Source organism: Anabrus simplex, chromosome 3, assembly GCF_040414725.1.
Source record: "Anabrus simplex isolate iqAnaSimp1 chromosome 3, ASM4041472v1, whole genome shotgun sequence".
Taxonomy (NCBI): Eukaryota; Metazoa; Arthropoda; class Insecta; order Orthoptera; family Tettigoniidae; genus Anabrus; species Anabrus simplex.
Genome location: NC_090267.1, coordinates 474,652,398 through 474,673,903, shown reverse-complemented (window position 1 = coordinate 474,673,903; position 21,506 = coordinate 474,652,398).

Below are 21,506 nucleotides of genomic sequence, written 5' to 3'. Positions count from 1 at the left end.
GATTCATCCTCCATCGTAGTCGCGTACAACAAAGTCTTTCCGTAACCCTACACAGAGAAATCCATCGGGTTTAGATCAGGTGACCTTGGAGGCCAAAAGTGCACATTTACGGACGTTTTCCTTCTCTACATGTGAAGAATCGAAACTTGAAATCATACTATGAATTCTGTAAAAAAGCTCATATATATTATCTTTATCACTGAAAAATTGACGGTTCTACTTTTAATAGTTAATTGTCTGCCTGAAAAATATGCTATTATCAGAATTTATTGTCTTAAAGACTGTAATTTCTTTATATTATTTACTTACAGGGTGGATTTAGAGCAGTGGTGTGGACGGACGTCATCCAATCTATCTTCATGTATGTGTCCTTAATCATAGTTATTATAAAAGGAACAATTGATGTTGGTGGTCTGAGTGTTGTGTATGAGAGGAGTACGGCTGGGGGCCGCTTGGAACCACCAATGTGAGTATATGTAATAATAATTGTTACCGTGTTTTGGTGGTAGTTATGCATGAAAGAAGGTGCTGGGTGGTGAATAGGTCTCAAGCTACTAAAGTGAAATTAATTTTAAAATTTAACAAGGTTATATTTCCTTTGCAAAATTAGGTAACAACAAATAGAACAGGTACTTAGTAGCCGAAACACGATTGAAGAATACATTTACATAGGTACCCCATTTGGGGCTTCAAAAGTCAGAAACATAATTCTTGGGCAATCAGCTCAGTTTTACCCCAAACACAATTTTAACAGAGGGGCAGAAAACCCCATTCATACCTAGGAGCCCTTGCTCCAAATTACACTGAAAAGCCTCCTCGAGGCATACAATATACAATTTTCAAAAGAGCCACTCGCTCTCAAATTTAAGCCTCTCCCAGGCCACACCAAACTCCACCTTTAAGCTGTCCTCAAAGGACATATACACAGGGGTAAAATACCCAACCTACTGAGGTCTATTAAATGACAAGAAGGTTAATACATGACCTCTAAAATACAATTTGAGGGGAGGCGAACTTGCACTCCTAATACACTTTGTTTAAGACCTACTTGGCCTTAGGCCGTTAGTGCAAGGGCTAATCCCATACTACAGAGGTGACTTAAGAAAATAACAATTTACATTACATTACGGAAGAATTGGTTGAGAAAATAAGTTCACCTCAAGACAATGTGAGTGGGAGCTCGAGAGGGTTAGCACTCTCTATTCCAGTATGTAGCTTTACAAGAGAATAGATGAAAAGAGAAGTTACATTTTAGGAAAAGGTTACATAGTGGAACGCTTAGAACCCGCCCCGAAAGTTAAACTGCTGAGCTAGCAAAGAAAGAATTTATTAATCGGCCATTACCTTGTTGTTGACCGCTGCCGAAGAAAGAGGCGCTTCCCGCCCCCTGCTATGTACTTAACACACTGAAAGATGGAACAGAAGTGGCCGAGAGACCCAAAAATCAGCAGTTTAAATACTCTCGCGGAAGTTTCTAGGCGTTAGGGGAATGAAAACACCCTCCCACAAACACTTTATTGGGTAGGACACAGCAACATATTCAAGTTGGGGGAAGATACATCTGATTGGATAGAAATTAATTTAAGAAATTCGGGATTGGTTAGGTTCAACACAAGGGGAAAGAAGGGGTGAATATTGCCAACTTAAACAATGACTGAAAGAAATTTAACAAAGAACAAACTCTTGAAATTAAATTTTCTCCAAAAAACAGTTCTTTCACTTCGCACTAGAGTGCACCGTTGTTGATCTTCAGTAGTGTCCTCTAGAAGAGAAAGTTCACACTTCTAACTACAAGTGAAACAAAAACACATCAAAAATGACACGGTTCAAAAACTCAAACTTTTCCACGTGGTGACATCTTCTGAGAAAGTAGAAAATTAATACCGTCAATAAAGTTCAGACTTCCTCCAGCAGAGGAGTTTCAATTGGCGCACATTTTAAATTAATTGCGTGGAGGTGTACCGCCTGGTACAGACCTCCCCCCCCAAAAGTTCCACCAGGGGTGATATATGAAACCAGGTCCCAGGTTTGATGTAGATATGGAGATTGATTGCCAACAAAAAAAATTTATAAGATTTTCTTAATTTGGTTTGTATCGGTTTCAAAATTTTCTTGTTGCAGGAGAAGTATAGTCTTTAAGTTGTAGAAGTTGAATTCTGAAGATAAACTTTTAATACTTAAAATTGATGAAGAATTTTGCAATGTCCACCAAATATTGCTTGTTGGTTTCCCAAGTGTAGTCATTGCTTATAGAAACTGTTCATGTAGTTGAGGTTAATGAAGTTGGATGGCCAGACCGGCCGTTGCAGCTTGCGTCCAAATGAGGCCGCTCGGACCCCTCAAGTACCCTGAGATACCGCTCGCCCGCACTATGAGGGGAGCAAGGGTGTCGAAGCACGCCGCGCCCGCGGTGAACATATACAGGCTGCGGGCAAGTAGCAGGTTGTGCGCCGCACATCAGCCTTGGCCGGGAGGAGAGCTCCGGCTCGCCGTGCACATGTCGTCCTCGCTGGGGCCGAGGGGGCCCGTCCTCGAACCCAGCCGCGGCACAGCGCCGCGCGGCTGCGGGGGCACTGAAACATAAAACTAGGCGGCAGAATTGTGTTGGACCATCATCTTTTTTGAGGGCACAGGCATTATGGAGAGGTTGAGGGGCCAGCGGCGTGTAGATATCCATGGCATTTAATATTATGAAGCCACAGTGTGTATTGGAGCAGGAGACGGGAGCGTGGTAATGGCCGTGGCAAGGACAGGATGGCAGTTTAACAGTCGGGGGAGGTTTACAAGAAATGCTTACATATAAAACAAAATATTATAGAAGGAGCAGAATGCCTTAAGTGTGGAACTCAAAAAAAATATAACCATCATATTCCTATCAAATTATATGAAGCAAGTTAACACAAAATTTACACCGGTTTCACCTGGGACAGGTGAACCCTAAATATCCTCTCGGTGGCTGGATTACTTACTAACAATGTAACCGGGGTGAGAAAATCGAGAATGATGCATGGCCCATGAAATCTGGGGGCAAGCTTGCCCGCGGGAACAAAATTTTTGACCATAACCTGGTCACCTACCTTCAAAGGGGTGGGTCTCCGTCCACGATCATACCTTTCCCTAACCTTTTCATGAGACACTTTAAGATTGGCTTTAGCCTTCTTCCAAAGATCTTTAATGTTATCCGGATCTATTGTCTCGGGTAGAATGTCATTCAGAGACCAGAGGTTAGAGAGCGGCGAGTTGGGAACAAACTTGAACATCAAAGAAGCTGGAGTAAACTTGTGAGATTCATGAACCGCCGAATTCAAAGCAAAAGCTATCCAATGCAGGGACGTGTCCCACCTGGAATGATCTTCATGATGATAGGCAATAAGTGCGGACCTGAGATTACGGTTAACCCGTTCAGCCAGGGATGGTTGAGGGTAATAAGCAGAAGTAGTTACATGAGAGATGGACAAGTCAAAACAGAATTTACGAAAAAGATTAGATGTAAAAGCCTTAGCATTATCAGATACAACATATTGGCACGGACCAAAAGAAGCAAAAATAGAATTTAAGCAAGTAATTGTAGACTGAGCGGTAGCCAGCTTAGTCGGAAATAACCAAGAAAATCTGGTAAAACCATCTACGCACACAAAGATGAACTTGTTAGCATTACCCTTTGACTGGGGGAAGGGTCCTACATAATCGATATACAGGCGTTCCATGGGGCGCGACGCTTGATGCGAAGACAAAAGGCCTACCTTGGTGGACATGGTGGGTTTACTGAGCAAACAAGATTTACAAGCTTTTACAAGTTCACGGATTTCACCGTCCATACCTTTCCAGATGAACATTTCACGAATCTTTTCACGAGTTTTAAAGATACCCAGATGCCCTCCTAGTGGGGTCTCATGATAATACTTGAAGATCATAGGTACCAGAACAGCTGGAACGACAACTTTCATCATCTTGTCATGCCTCGAAGGGCAACATAAAACACCATTCCTCAGAACATAAGGGACAACATGTTCCCCAGAAGAAAGGGTTTCCATTATCGGAGCCAGCGTCGGATCTTCAAGTTGGTATTTCTCGATATCCCTAAAAAGCATGGGAGCATCTGTTAGGATGGCATTAACCTCAGATAGCATGGACTCGGGAGGTGATGAACTGTCGACCTGTTCATGGTTCTCAACGTCGTCTGAAAACATACGGCTGAGTCCATCAGCGACAACATTTTCGGTACCTCGGATATGCCTGACATTGAATTGGAAGGCGGAAATACGGATGGCCCAACGGGCTATACGACCAGTACGACGCGGCCTACCTAAGACCCAGCTTAATGCTTGATTATCTGTCTCCAGGTCGAATTTGACGTGTTCCAGATAGAGACGGAACTTTTCTAAGGCGAATAAGACTGCCAAACCTTCGAGCTCATAGATGGAATACTTGGCTTCTTGAGCCGACAATGTCCTAGACGCATAGGCGATGGGTCGCCTCCCTAGTTCAGTCTCTTGAAGAAGGACTGCAGCTACTGCTGACGACGATGCGTCGGTTTGGACAATGAATTTCTTCGAGAAATCAGGCATAGCAAGGACAGGGGCATTACAAAGCGCTAATTTAAGATCTTCAAAAGCGGCTTGTTGAGAAGGTCCCCACTCGAATTTGATGCCTTTCCTACGAAGGAGGTTTAAGGGCGCCGCTCTATTAGCAAAGTTAGGAATGAACTTTCTGAATAAATTCACCATACCAATAAACCTGGCGATGCCTTTAATGTCCTTGGGAGGTTTAAAATCACGGATGGCCTGTGTTCTAGAATGATCGACTGCTACCCCATCGGGTGACACAATATGCCCTAGGAATGACATAGAGGGCTTAGCAAAGGCAACCTTGGACAACTTAACAGTTAACCCAGCCTTACGAAGGCGATCGAGAACTTCTCGCAGATGATCTAGATGTTCTTCAAAAGTCTCTGAAAATACGACGACATCATCTAAGTAGTGATATAAGTACTCGAATTTGATGTCGGAGAAGACCCTATCTAGTAGCCTAGTGAGCACAGCTGCCCCCGTGGGGAGCCCGAAAGGCACGCGGTTGTATTCGTATAAATTCCAGTCCGTGGCAAACGCTGTAAGGTGTTTAGACTCTTCGGCAAGGGGAATTTGATTATAGGCCTGATTCAAGTCCAAGATAGTGAAGAACTTGGCCTTACGAAACCATGAAAAGCAAGAATGAAGGTCAGGAAGGGGCACAGATTGCAACACCACCTTCCGATTGAGAGCCCTGTAATCAATGACAGGCCTGAAGCCTCCTTGGGGTTTCGGGACTAGAAAAATAGGCGATGAATACGCCGACTTAGAGGGCCTAATAATACCATCCTTCAACATCTGATCGATAATTTCTTTCAGAGCCTTCATTTTAGGTGGAGATAGCCTATAAGGTGGAAAACGGACAGGAATCGAATCCGTGACCTCAATTTTGTATTCAATAAGGTCAGTAACACCAAGAGTATCAGAGAACACCTCTGGAAATGACTGACATAATTTACGAATACTATCAGCCTGCTCCTCAGGTAGATGTCTAAGGTCTAACAACATCTCATCCTGGGTAGGCGAAATAGATGAACATGACACAGAATTACACTTTAACAAGGGAATTTTACAATTGGACGCAAATTTGAATGTGCACGACTTACTCTGAAGATCGAGCACAAGACCAGTGTGAGAAATAAAGTCCGCTCCCAGTATGATGGGGCAAGACAGGTGCTTAGCCACAAACAATTTAATTTTCCATGTAAATTTAAAAATACGAATTTTGACCAGTACGGAACCTAGAATTTCTAATGGAGATGAATTAGCCGAAACATATTGAATAGGAGATGAGACGTAGTCAGGTAGTTTACAAACAGCTTTCAATTTAGAATACCATTCAGCCGAAATAATCGAACAAACACTGCCTGAATCTAAGAGAGCTGTTATAGGCTCGTTATTTAACTCAATCTTAAGAAAAGGAACAGGTGCGGGGGTATCCGCCGCAATCCTAAGACACTCTTTGGGGCATTCAAAAGATGTATTCGAAGACTTATCGTTCCCTGAATTCTCGACCTTTTTACCAGGGGCTGAGCCTTGGGAAGCAGAATTAATTGACTCAGCCGCAGCCACTAGTCACTTTTGATTGTTGTTGAAAGTTACACCAGAAGTTGAGCAGGAGGGGGTGCTATTCGAATTGGGACAATTCTTTGCGATATGTGAGAAAGCCCCACATTTAAAACAGACTTGTGATGAACCCGCTCCATTATTTGCCCTACTAGACTTGATCAGAGGACACTTATTGCGCAGATGGTCAGGCGACCCGCAAGCATAACATTTACGAGGGGTGACTGATCGGCGAGGTGGAGGCCGAGTATTACTAATGGAAGGCGGGGGTTCTTTCGCGACACGCAAAGAAGCGGCGTATCTAACTCCTTCCGCTGAGACGGCCAATGCTTCAAGTTCCGAGAAAGTTTGCGGGCACGCCGCGAAACACAAATATGACCTATAGGGAGGTGAAATTCCCTCTACAATAGCCTGTACAATCTGATCTTCAGGAAAATGAAGGGCAAACACCCTAGTATAAAACTTAATGTCCTGTATGAAATCAGTCAAGTTTTCATCCAAGCGCTGTACACGATAATAGTACTTCTGAATAAGGGAGGACCTGGCCCTAGCAGGGATGAAGTTAGCTAGCAAATGGGCATGGAAATCCTCAATAGATGATTGCTCGGCAATGGCTCTTACGATTTTATCAGAGAGAATACCAATAGCATACGGATAGATTATTTGCAAGATTTGACATGGAGAAAGAGAAAAAACAAGGGCATGATCCTGAAATTCCACTAGAAATCTTAAAAATGAAATTACATCACTGGTGGTATTAACGGAAAACTTAGAGATACCTCTGAGCAACATTGCCAATGGATGAGGCAAGCTGCTAAACCCGGGTGACATAGTAGGTAAAGGTTTCAATGGTAAGGAAGTTAATTCAGAACGGATGTTACTCAATGATGCACGACGTTCGGATTCGTTGTCCAATGGGGCAGGGATAGTTTGAGCAGCAACGGTTATTCTATTAACTTCTCCCTTGGGAGGCGCATCCTCACTACCTGCATTTACTATGGTGGGTTGATCAGATTTGGGAGGAACTTCCCCAGTTAACAATTGAATGACCTTACTAGATAATTCGGAAATATTTTCCAGGAGCGTACTAGCTTCCTTACTCTGAACATCATTCAGTTTTAGAGACAACAGATCGTTAACCCTATTCGAAAAATGATATAGCCTGCCTTGCACACGCTTAATTTGATTAGGAGACGGATCATTTTCATCAAAAAAACTAACTACAGAAGCTAGCCCAGTAATATTCTCCGTGATCGTGGAAAGAGAGTCGTCAATTTCTTTCTCTTCCAAATTGGGGATGGAAATGGGCAAATCAAGGGACTCTCTAAGCTTGTTAGTGTCTATTGCAACCGTGCCTCCAGATTGCACATTTCTGATAGTTAATTCATAGATCAACTCCTCCTTGCGCAAATAGTTAAGAAGGAGAACATCGCGAGGGCCGGGCATGATGACAGACCAATTTTGAAAAGGTCGAAAACTTCCAGCAACTGAGAAAATGGTTAGAGTTCGGATCAAAACAATGTGTAGCCGTCAAAAGGGGCTAAATTGAGACCCATTCAACCACGCTCTGCTACCACTTGTTACCGTGTTTTGGTGGTAGTTATGCATGAAAGAAGGTGCTGGGTGGTGAATAGGTCTCAAGCTACTAAAGTGAAATTAATTTTAAAATTTAACAAGGTTATATTTCCTTTGCAAAATTAGGTAACAACAAATAGAACAGGTACTTAGTAGCCGAAACACGATTGAAGAATACATTTACATAGGTACCCCATTTGGGGCTTCAAAAGTCAGAAACATAATTCTTGGGCAATCAGCTCAGTTTTACCCCAAACACAATTTTAACAGAGGGGCAGAAAACCCCATTCATACCTAGGAGCCCTTGCTCCAAATTACACTGAAAAGCCTCCTCGAGGCATACAATATACAATTTTCAAAAGAGCCACTCGCTCTCAAATTTAAGCCTCTCCCAGGCCACACCAAACTCCACCTTTAAGCTGTCCTCAAAGGACACATACACAGGGGTAAAATACCCAACCTACTGAGGTCTATTAAATGACAAGAAGGTTAATACATGACCTCTAAAATACAATTTGAGGGGAGGCGAACTTGCACTCCTAATACACTTTGTTTAAGACCTACTTGGCCTTAGGCCGTTAGTGCAAGGGCTAATCCCATACTACAGAGGTGACTTAAGAAAATAACAATTTACATTACATTACGGAAGAATTGGTTGAGAAAATAAGTTCACCTCAAGACAATGTGAGTGGGAGCTCGAGAGGGTTAGCACTCTCTATTCCAGTATGTAGCTTTACAAGAGAATAGATGAAAAGAGAAGTTACATTTTAGGAAAAGGTTACATAGTGGAACGCTTAGAACCCGCCCCGAAAGTTAAACTGCTGAGCTAGCAAAGAAAGAATTTATTAATCGGCCATTACCTTGTTGTTGACCGCTGCCGAAGAAAGAGGCGCTTCCCGCCCCCTGCTATGTACTTAACACACTGAAAGATGGAACAGAAGTGGCCGAGAGACCCAAAAATCAGCAGTTTAAATACTCTCGCGGAAGTTTCTAGGCGTTAGGGGAATGAAAACACCCTCCCACAAACACTTTATTGGGTAGGACACAGCAACATATTCAAGTTGGGGGAAGATACATCTGATTGGATAGAAATTAATTTAAGAAATTCGGGATTGGTTAGGTTCAACACAAGGGGAAAGAAGGGGTGAATATTGCCAACTTAAACAATGACTGAAAGAAATTTAACAAAGAACAAACTCTTGAAATTAAATTTTCTCCAAAAAACAGTTCTTTCACTTCGCACTAGAGTGCACCGTTGTTGATCTTCAGTAGTGTCCTCTAGAAGAGAAAGTTCACACTTCTAACTACAAGTGAAACAAAAACACATCAAAAATGACACGGTTCAAAAACTCAAACTTTTCCACGTGGTGACATCTTCTGAGAAAGTAGAAAATTAATACCGTCAATAAAGTTCAGACTTCCTCCAGCAGAGGAGTTTCAATTGGCGCACATTTTAAATTAATTGCGTGGAGGTGTACCGCCTGGTACAATAATAATAATAATAATAATAATAATAATAATAATAATAATAATAATAATAATAATACGGCTTTTCACAATTTGCTTTACGTTGCACTGACACAAATACGAGGGTCTTATGGGATAGGAAAGGGCTAGGAGTGTGAAGGAAGCGATCATAAGAAACCTCGCGACAGGCGTGGTCTTCCATGTACAGCTGTTTGAATCGGTGCCAGTTCCTTGATTCTTCCAGTCTTTCCAGAAAACTCAAGTTCACATTATACCATGACCTTGCTGGCAAGATGTAGTGTTTACACTGCACTATGTCTTCTGGTATGGGCTAGAACAAATTTGTTACTTTCATTGACCTGTCTCAGTCTCATCCTTGGCTTTGACAATATGAAAGTGACCGAGGTATGTGTGATGCTAGTGATACCATTCCTTATGTAGCCAGTCCCTGTTATGAATGGTGTGAAAATTTCACTCATAGGGTCGGTTGGTGTGTGCATTTCAGTGGGCTTGGCAGACTGATATGTAATATCAATTTTTGGCTTGGTGAGGAAAGCAACGGGAAACTACCTCACTTCTCATTTCCCTAGTATGCCTCTTTAGTGACGCCTAGGCTATTTATGACAGCTGTTGGCAGAACTGTGGAGGATCAAACCAGCCTTCGGGTTGAATACCGATCATACAACACATTATACCGTGTTATAATTTATCCAGTGGTACTTAACGGTATGAAACATTGGCTGTGGGAGGGAAAGGTGCTGTGAAGGATCTTCGAGGCGATATGCAAAAACGAAGAGTGGTGCATCCGAAATAAAAAAAAGACATAGCAGCTCTATAAAGTAATAGGTCTGGTTGCTGAAGCGAAGACGAGACGGTTACTGGGGGAACGTTGCGAGAATGGAAGAGAGTACAGCCTTGATCAACACCCAGAAGGCAGGAGGAAGCCATACCGTATCAGAAAGGGGTGAGTGAATGACATCAGAGAGGATGTGGAGGTAATGAGGTTCCGGAGTTGGTAGAAGATGCACTGCAGCCAAGCAAGGATGGGTGACACCTGTAGGAGAGACCAGGTTTCTACATGACCCTAGTGCCAGGAGTGTGTGTGTGAAGAGGTGCCAGTGCAAATTATGTTAAATCATGTTATGCACTTTAATATGATGCATTCCCAAAGGGCGTGCCACAGCTCTTGTACTGGTATGAGTTTCTGCGGCTACATATCTCCCACCATATCACTTTCTCCAGATCCCTTTGCCGTGTGCTCAACGAACGAGTTGTTACATGAAATGCTTGCGTAGTCCCTTCTCTACATTCCGGAACATTCTTCTGACTGGGTATTGCTGTGCATATAACATAGAAGCTTGCCTTTCGTTGCGATGACACTCTTCAGATAATAATGGCTTGTGACCTCCGAAGAAGCCTGGTGCAGATCTTTCGAGTTGATGCCTTCTAGAGCGACCTGCGCCTATTTGAGGATGGGGCCCTACCTATGGAGAATGTTAATGCTGAAGACGGCATACACACCCAGACTCCGAGGCATCGGAATTGATCAATTAAGGTTAAAGTCTCCGATCCGGGCAAGGTCAGCACGCTAGAACTTGAGCTGGACACTCTCCATATATAAGCAGTAAACTCACAAGTTCATCATTCGTATGACGTGGGCGTTGCATTGACATGCCTTTGTATGTTTACATTTTAGAGCTGTTTGTGCTCCCAGCAATGCCCAGAATCCTCATACGGCGTTTCAATAAATCGAGTTTCCATTTAGTCGACAGTCCCTGAAATATTCGGCGACTTCTCCGACATCAAGCTGTTCCTTGTAGCATCTTTTGTGAATCACAGTAGATGCTCCTACTCGAGACAAGGTAGACCACCCATTCTACTGAGCAGTATGTATCTGATGCAGCAGGTACATATATTTTCATTTGTCTTTCCCTATATGAAGTATAAAGTGCAATCCTTCCCAGCCTATAACACCCAGAATATTTTAATATCTTGCAGACTCTTATTTTATGTGTTAAATTGTTCGAGATCTCATTGCGATCTCACCAACAAAATTTATGTTCTTATAAACAGTAATTAAAACTGCAAGATGGTAAATTGGGAAGCACCGGGCGAGTTGGCCGTGTGGATAGAGGCGCACGGCTGTGAGCTTGCATACGGGAGATAGTGGGTTTGAATCCCACTGTCGGTAGGCCTCAAAATAGTTTTCCGCGGTTTCCCATTTTCACACCAGGCAAATGCTGGGGCTGTACCTTAATTAAGGCCACGGCCGCTTCCTTCCAACTCCTAGGCATTCCCTATCCCATCGTCGCCATAAGACCTATCTGTGTTGATGCGACGTAGAGCAACTAGCAAAGAAAAAAATGGGGAGTTAAATATTCCCCCTCCCCCCAGTGTGGCTCAACAGTAGTTACACGAAACTTGCTTACATTTAGTTGAACCAAGCAGTGTGAAATTAGCACAATCAGACCAACACCTACTCTTTGGCTGCCAGAATTGAGTCACGTTGGTTCAAGGGCGCAAAGAAGATAACAGCCAACAACCAGCAACCAGTGCAACGGGACATCACCACTGATGTAATTCGCAGGCTGCCATTGCAAAAACCACCATCGGAAACCGCAAGACATCTGACGGACAGTGATTTGAACCAATTGGGTCGAAAACCTCCCTCCCAATAGCAAAATATAACATAGATCATAACCCAAGTGGTTTTCGTCTGTCTCGGAGAACGCAGTCCAAAGTAGGATAAAGAAAAATCAAGGTAGATGTTCTGATCGCCTCTACAAGTCGAGAAAAATTTCTTCCCCGGAATACAATTGTGGCTTCTGCAAGCAGACTATCCACCATTTAGTACAAGAAAATACTCTAAGCTCCTATAATGGCGAATTCGGGTACCTTGGTTGAGCACGTCAAAATATAATGCATTTTTATAAAATTAGAAGTGAAATTTTTAAGTAACTTAGCATAAATTATGTACGGGCGTTCAATATATAATGCAACAAATTTCATTTCTCGGCCAATTTCAGTTTAAAAAATAGAATTTTGTTTGGGACATCTTTGAATATTCCCGCTTCATCTCGTACAGTTTCGTTAATTTCTGATAGGTGGCAGCGCTATAACTATCCTTGAAAATTGCATCTGTAACGAAGGTGCGTACCAAACAGAGATCAGTTATTGAGTTTCTTTTGGTGGAAAACCAGGGCATCACAGATATTCATAGGCACTTTTAGAATGTCTACGGAGACGTGGAATAGGACAAAAGCACCGTTTGTCGTTGGGTGAGGCGTGTTTCATTATCATGTTGAAGGGACGCTGAAGGTTATTCTGTCAGATATCCACCCTCGTGGTGAAACGATCAACTCTGAAGTGTATTGTACTACTCTAAGGAAACTGAAGAAACAACTTCAGCGTGTTCGCAAGCCACAAAAATGTAAACGAACTTCTACTTATCCACGATAACGCAAGACCTCACACAAGTCAGCGCACCCGACAGTAGCTCACAAAACTTCAGTGGAATGTCCTTCCTCATCCAACTTACAGCACGGATCTCGCGCCTTCTGACTTCCAGCTGCTTTTCCCAATGAAGGATGTACTTTGCGGGAAGCATTGCGTGGGTGATGGGGAAGTTGTCGACGCAGCACGATGTTGGCTCCAACACCGACCAGTCGAGTGGAACCATGCAGGCATACAAACCCTCAAATTACAGTGGCGTAAGGCCACCGCATTGAACGGAGATTACGTTGAAGAATAGAGCATTGTAGCAAAAGGATTGCGGAATAACTTGGTGTATTTGAATCCGCAATACAACCAGCCTTCTTTTAGAAAAAAAAAGTGTTGCCTTATATATTGAACTCCCTTCGCATATTACCGCTTTATATCCGTGATATATAACTGTCAAACGTCAAATAAATAAACAACAGCATGAAACGCAACATAGAAAAATATTTTCGCTGAATGTCGTTTTATATCACCCTATTTATTTATTTATTTATTTATCTATTTATTTAGTTCATTAATTTACTTCGACTTTCCCTAATTGGAGATTTCCCTTGAGGACAAAAGATAGATTAAAACACGATAGATATTAAAAGTGATTGGAAGTTGATTACATAATGGTTTGTTAATATATTTGGTACATGTTGTTGCATTAAAAAGTTTGGGAGATATGGTTCTTAAGGATTTGGATAGAATGTTTCAAAGCAGTCACTGAAACTTCTCTCACTAATGCGTGATCGAGGTTTCGTAAGTTAACCTATTGTTCTTTTATAATTTAATCCAGCAGTGCGTGTTCATTCTTTTGCAGTTTTGACACGGATCCAACGATTCGGTACAATTTCTTGTCTCTCATCTTTGGCATGTTCTGCAGTTCTCTGAAGCACCATATCTTCTTCCAGAGTATGTTACAACGGTATCTAAGTCTTCCGAACCTGAAGGCAGCAGCTAAGTGAGTATCCCTTATCTTGCATTATAATAAGTCCCGGTTTCAGTGTTTGAGTTGTTATTACTTGTCTGATCGGCAGCGATTCTACCTCGGCATCCAATATCACGTAAAATGAGGAGCTCGTAGACTACACTCCGCAATTGCACAATATAACATACATCAAGACAAATCTAAATGATTTTAATGTGTCTCGGAGAACTGGGATCCACCTTACATAGAATATGTCAGTCACTTCACCATCTGACCTGTGTAGCGGGACGGTATTTTCCAACGATCGTTTCTTAAGGAGACAGTGTTCTGTGGCAATTTTCAAATTCACTTTCAATAGTTGAACACAGAATGAGATGTTGATTCCTTAGATTCTTCAAAAGTCTCTAAAATCAATAAATTCCAATGCTCACCTGAAATCATTTGTAAATTGTTAAAGATAACGAAACTATGTTTCCACTTTCAGGAATGTTACTAAGGAGTTCAAAGTAGAACTTGCAATACTATGCTAGTGTGTCGAAATCTGTTGGAATAACATTGTTATTTGATTTTTAAAATGGTTGTACACTGTTTCCTACATTTAGCTCTACAGGTATTCGGCTTTGTGGCTGTTAACATTCACTGCGAGAGGCTGACAGGTTGAGTCTGGAAAACCTGACGGTCTATAATGGGAAGGTTAGACTGTACATACATTGGATGAGTGGAGTGAAATAGAGTACGCTGAGGAAAATTGCAGGGCTGCATCAGATCAGTCCAGAGACGGATGATACCAAAAGCATCATACAACTTTCTACTCCACTACAAACACTATGCAGTTGTAATATTATTCGCCTGCTCTCAGGCAGATATTCGTTCGAAAAATGTTGATGATCTCAGATGAGTCACACATTTAGTATGAGCGTATTATATGGTTTGTAACAGGTGCTTCGTAGAAGATTTTTCGGTCCAAAATTCCCCTTCATCGGTGACCTCACTACTTGACCTGTGTAGCGGGCCGTATATTCTGTGGGTTCATATTGGAAGGAACGAGTCTTTCTACGGCTCACTAGTTGGGAATTGAAGATTTGTGCATGCGGATAGGGCCAGTTGTTGACGTTATAATTCACTTACAGCAGAGCATTAGTAAATTTACACAGTTCGAAAACAATTATAAGAGATTTCTAACAATTTCCATCTTTTAAACCATGTGACTTGTCTGATTGTTACTCTGATAGTAACTCTGAACCAGTAAAGAATTCTAGAATGGTTTAGAAATATAGAAAACATGTCGCTTAACTTAAACATATTTATGACGCCATTTTCGCAAAATTTTGAACATACTCCAATCAAGTTTCTAAGAGAACTGAATGAGGGCAAGACTTGGTCTAGTTTGTTTGATGTTGCTTTGGAAGCCGGGTTAAGAATTACTTCTCCTCAAGTAAATTTCTCTGACATCACTTAGTTGTTGACATCAAAGAAATGTCAAGTGCCATCCTAAATGCAGAAATATAAATGCAGAAATATAATTTTCTTCTTCTGTTTTTTGTGGTTCTTGATTCTTGAATGCTCTTTCTATGTCCCATAAAATGTGTCGTCCACACACCTCAGTTCCCTCCGTCATTTTCCCACATTCACTCGATTGACATACATCGAGAAGAATTCTGGACCAAGTACCAAACCTTGGGGTACGCCATTGTTTATTAATTACAAACCTGAAGTGTCGCTCTTACCCCTGACATCCAGAGCCTGTCCTGGGCCAAGAATGGGGCTACCCTCTTAGAGCAGACTGCCATGCAGCATTATTTGTTCTTTTACAGCTCTGTTTGGAAGGAACACCTCTGGATTTTAGTGTACAATAATATTTGAGTTTAGAATATGTGTACTGTTTTGATGTTCCAATAATCTGTATCAACTCTTGTGTTGTGAGCACTTCTTTAACTAGTGATGCCATTACAGAGCCGTGGTGATCACCAATATCGGAGGAAACCTTGTCTTCACCGTTATCTGCTCGTACTTTGGTCTGTTGATCTACGCCGCATACTTCGATTGCGATCCAATTACTACAAAGGTAAGATAAATTGTCTTCAATAAAATCTCTCTAACATTGTGAGTGAGCTAAGAAATTTTCCTCAAACTACCCGCAAACTGTTAAACATTTCGAAAATCTATTTTCAGTTTTAGTAATGTCACCTAGTGTCTCGCAATGCATTTTGTTTGGTGGTGGTCTTGATTATTGTTTTAAGAGGAAGAAGAAATTGACTACCATCCTCTATTAAATGGAAGCAAAAGTGGAAGAGGTCTGACACATATAAGAATAAAGGTATCGGCACAAAAAGTGAAGGGTCATGATGGCGGAGAAAATGGAAAACTCTAGCTTTGCAAACGTAATACTGTCGGCTTAGGTATTCAACAAGATTTGACCAAGGTGGTCGGATATGAAAGGTGAAAGTGAGGAGCCTGGCACAAGTATTCAGAGGCAGTGCCAGACTCACCTAGGGGAACCATGATAGCCAACCAACACTACCATGTAAACACTACCCCTGTTCCCTGATTAGTTGCTTTTTTGCGACAGACAGAGAATACCGTATTTTTACCTTACAGCCTCCACCCCAAGTAGTTTTCGAGTGTCAATATATGCCGAGATATCAGTACTAATTTCCTTTTGTGTAATAGTACAACACTAATTTCTACCTCTAGTGTGGAGGCATAGACATGGACAATTCAGGGTTGTAATTAGTTTCAAAGTCTGATAAGTAATTTTTGAGAAAATTGAATTTCTTCGAATATGCTTCATTCGCCATCTGCGGACTTCTCTATGGGAATAAATTGCTAACCAGGCTAAGTGTGAATCCTAAGCCTGTTGCTGTACACATATACTCCACATATTCTGACATCTAAGTATCGTTGTATGACTAAAATCATTAATATTGTCCTAGGTAATAAGTAAATGAAACAAGGATATGTGTTGGCTTCTAAGAGAAAACAATATATTTTGACAAGTGATGTTAGGAGGGGACGTATAAGAAATCCACACGTTTATATAAATATGTACCAAATAAAAAAAATTGAAGATAGGGAATTGACATTTTGTATCTTGCTTGACATTGTGCTGACACACTTGCTGTAAAGTTTCCAGGCTTTTGTATGTACTTTTAGGATTTTACATCGAAATTACAATTTTTCTTAAAAAATTATAAATGTACCTTTTTCTCATAAACTATTCAACATATTTCTACATAATTCTCCATGTGTAATCTCTATATACTGAACCTATGACCTTTGTGCCCTAAGAATTTTAAGTATTGAAGTTACTACATGAGGCCCCATGTCAATTGTGATGAGGAGTTTGAACATATTCTTTATGTCACAGAAGCGATACGTGGCGAGGTGGCTACCTTCCTTCCCACGCTAGAGATGTGACGTCATCCGCACGTGTCGAAAGTGGATGGATACGGAAGAAAGTTTAGGTTGAATAAGTATATTTAAATGAAAGAATTAGTGGTGAACGCAGTATAATGAGGGTCCTGTATTTATCTATAAGACAATTGGTCTTCAGTAAGACAGATTTGAGACTGCCAAGCCATTTCTGTGGATATGTCAATGAGGGACGCGCGTGTCTATTTTACACACGCCAAGTCGTCAGAAAATAGTGCCTATCAAATGAGGTCATTTAACCAGTTAATTTGGTAAGAATAAATTTTAAATGTTCGAGAATACTGCCGCTGGCAAGTTAGCAAGTACGCGGTTATAGCAAATACTCTTTTTAATACAGTTCCACTAAGTCGGAAAAAATACGCAAATTTTCTTGGCGGTTAAGGGAAAATGCCTGGAGAGAGGGGAGAGTGTCTATAAAATAAGAAGGGACGCCATATTGAAACCCCTGCATTTGTATCATTGGGGCTTGAGAAAGAGGGTTGAACTGTTCAGTAAATCGATCGTCAAGAAGTAGACTAAGTCCAACAAACAGATTTTGGCCGATGTGGCCTGGGTCTTGACTCTAAGTGGAGGTAGTAGTTCATGATAGAAGTAATCTAATAAAAAGACGGTCAAGATACCTAAGTAGTATTTATAAAGTTGTAAATAATTGTGTTGTAAAGAAAGTAATTCGTGTGAGGGTAACAAATATAATCAGTCGAGTGCGATCAATGAAGACGCCCAGTGAAGGGCATTTCTTTTTTATGCTTTATTTTCACGAAACATGAAGAAAAACCAATGTAAAGCCAGACATGGCTAAATAAATGATAGAGGATCATATGTGAGCCTGACATGGAAGCTGACGTGCAGATAAGGTAGGTGAAATGCCATCTCACCGCCTATTATTTCTTGTTTCATGATGTCCAACTGCATGTATTTGTGATGGGAATTTACGACGCAGTTGGTCACCCATATGTTTTCATGACTGTCAGAAATATGACGAAAGGTCATTTGTTTAAGTTTTTTGCTTGGACAAATTTTTTAAAGTATTGCGAGTGCCACGTAACATGTTGTAAAAAGTTATTAGTGAGGGTTACGAAGTGATTTCACGTCCAAAGTAGATCGTCATTTCCGTGAATTTATTGCTTATATTTTGTGATGTCAAATTAAGATGTTTTATCCGACGTAAAATTTTTCTTTTTGAATTGATGGAGGTAGTGCAAGATATCCGTGGTTACACATTTTCAATCGGGTGTAAGCGCGCTGTCGTGTTGAGTACTGCAGGTCGGTGAATATCTGTCATGAAGTGTAATACTATTCTATGTCCGTTTAAACTGTGTTTGACTGACAATAAATAACAGTAAAGTTTGTCAGAATTTTTTTGTGAAAATCCAGTTTTTTAAAATAAAAATACGAGATAATTTCATTTGAAGTTGTTTATTATTAAAGTATTGTGCGTAATGTATGCGTCGTGGATGCTAAGGATTTTTATTCCATTTCTTTTTGTCTGTGAGAGTCGTGGAGTTTGAGGCAAGAGGTTAGCCGTTTGAGTTGAGCTAGGATTTGCGAATCAGGTGATTGGAACCTTGTAATGATGCCAGGATTTTATGTGAACCCGAGGAAGATATTTTTATAATGTTTGAGATGGGAAAGTGTGTGAGAGGATCCACGTAAGTTTTAATTTGCGACGTGTACAATTATTGAAGGATATTTTAAAAGTAAAATCTATGTGCATATTTGTTTAGTCAGGAATATCATATTTTAATTCTATTTTCGAAGTCGAAGATTTCATTCTTGTAGTCCACTTACGCATGACAGAGATCATGTGTTTCATATCAAAGGTGAGAACGAGGGTCTTTTGTTTCCAATGCCGCCAGCTGATCGGAGTTCGCAGTTCGAAGATAACCTGGGTTGTGCGCTTGTTACGTGTTAAAATGAGATTGCATTCTTTGGAGCGGAGATCATTAAATTTGCGAGAACTAGTTGAATTTTCATCCGGGAGTAACGTGTAGGTTATTAGGTACTATTATTTTGTTTAATTGAGATCGTAAGGTATATTTGAAACCACAAAGTTAGAGTACAATGAGAGAGGTTAGCCAATTTCAGGGTTGTCCAAAATATGGAGTGATGGTAGTGATGATTGATTTAGTTTTGAGGGGTACACCAAGCTCCATGGAAATGTCATGATGAGATATGACATCGTAATTGGCTTACATTGTACGGCGAGTTACTTATGCAGATTTTTGTTGTGTACTTAATTATTAGGGTATTCAAGTATTAGTAATTGTTAGTATTAGATCAAACTTAAAGTGTGATGACATGAAACGAGATATAATACTGGAAATAAATTATGTAATTTCTTCCAGCTGCATGACAATAAAAGACGATAAACATGATTAGAAAATATAACTACCTCAGAATTTGAGTAGGGACTTGTGAAAGAAACCATTCGTCCGCGGAGTTAGAATTTTGTTGTTCATTAAGATTCATTAAATAATTTAAATTTATTAAATAACAAATTAAGTGGAAACGGTATCTGTGAAATAACTTTAAACCAAGGGAATAACTTGAAGATGCATTCTGGAAATCTAAGTATATTTTTCTGGGAAAGTTCAAATATTAACGTAACGCTTAAGGGGACATATCCGAAGGTAATGGATTTTACTGCCACAAAGTATTGTGAGCGTTATTGTGGTTGTATTATGTTACTTTGATTGACTGAGCATTAAATTTGCTGGGATTAGTAAAGTGGAAACTTTGGTCATCAACCGATGTAACTTAATTGTGTTTAGCCTTCAGCTTAGAAACTTGGATGGTCACGGGGTCATCAACCTCAGTGACTTAGATTAGGGCCATATGCCACTGTAGCATCATTTTACTTGTGGTCATCATCCACAATGACTTTAAAGTAACTTAGAAGTTTAGAGGTCGGTCCATGACATAGTTGCAGGTCACATCGATTCAATTAAGGGTCCATGCCGTACAACCACTGTGTGGCACACACCGATTGGACTGCCTTAATTATACCCAGAATCCAGAGTTCGTGTTACAAGGGCTGGACCATCAAGAATCATTATGATGGTTCATGTAGTCTCACATGGAAGCGGAATTTAACGATTTCCAGACTTTCTTTTCTTTAGTTAATATTTGAGACAATGGTTTATAGTAAGGATGCCCATCAGGCAGTTAGTTCAAAGACTCAAACCACTATTCTGCTCATCCGTGTTAAATGATTGTGGTGTCAAGTGGACAAGATTGAGTCCCAAAATATATTGATTTTAATATTTTGTTTCGTGATTTCCTAAATAAAATACAAATATTTTTGGTGGACCTTTCATTTGAGTAGATGGATTAGGATTACTGAACCCTACTTTCTACCTCAGCAAGTGACAAATAACCCGAAACGAACCAAGAAACAGATCTCATGAAAATTACTGACAGGTGAGGAATGTAGGTATCCTTCATAGTGCCCCAAAGGTTCAGTAAATGTTGAAATTCTCGCAAGAGATGTCATGAATATAACATATAGGAGAATTTTAATAGTTTTAACTATAATTCTGTAAATATAAATTTACATTCATACAAAATTTCAAGCTCTCATCCCGATATAGCTTAAGCATAGACTTTTAATATTCTCTCATGTGATAAAGTTAAGTGCGTTTCTAGGAATAAGTGTACAAGATTTCATAGGTCTGGACTTTACAGATTCTGAGGAAAAGGTACATAAACTCTGAAAAATAGATTTTTGGAAAGTGCAATTTAAAAATAAGCAATGCCTTCTGTCATTGCGCCCGTTCAGAAAGCTCCAGAACTGTACGCAGTGTCCTCATTCTCTCCAAGTCTTCTCTTCTGTATTCTTCCTTTCTGCCTTTTGTCCTTTACCAGGTCTTCAACTGATTTTTCGACCGCAGCGAAGCACTCGTATTCAGTTTTCCTCAAGATGTTTTAATAATAATAATAATAATAATAATAATAATAATAATAATAATTAGAGTCCGGATTATTAGGTTCTGATAGGTTAGAATGCAAACATACCTTAGCCTGTAGCAAGTATACCCTACACTGTACAACAGTTATGCTACGAGATTTGCATAGATATTAGGAGTACAGCCTATAGAACTCCATGAATCGATGCTACTCTTCCTACTTTATGGTAGAACGGGTTGCATGACACTTCCTACAAACCAAATTACTTTGCATTCTAACCTATTACCACCTAAAAATCCGAGGTCTAATAATAATAATAATATAATAAGTGGGGAACCCACGGAAAACCACTTGGAGGATGGCTGAGGTGGGAATCGAAAAGCCTCTACTCAATGGACTTCCTGAGGCTGAGTGGACCCGTTGCAGCCCTCGTACCACTTTAAAAGTTTCGTAGCAGAGCCGGAAATCGAACTCGGACCTCCAGGTATGGCAGCTAATCACACTAATCACAATTATTATTATTATTATTATTATTATTATTATTATTATTATTATTATTATCATTATTATTATTATTATTA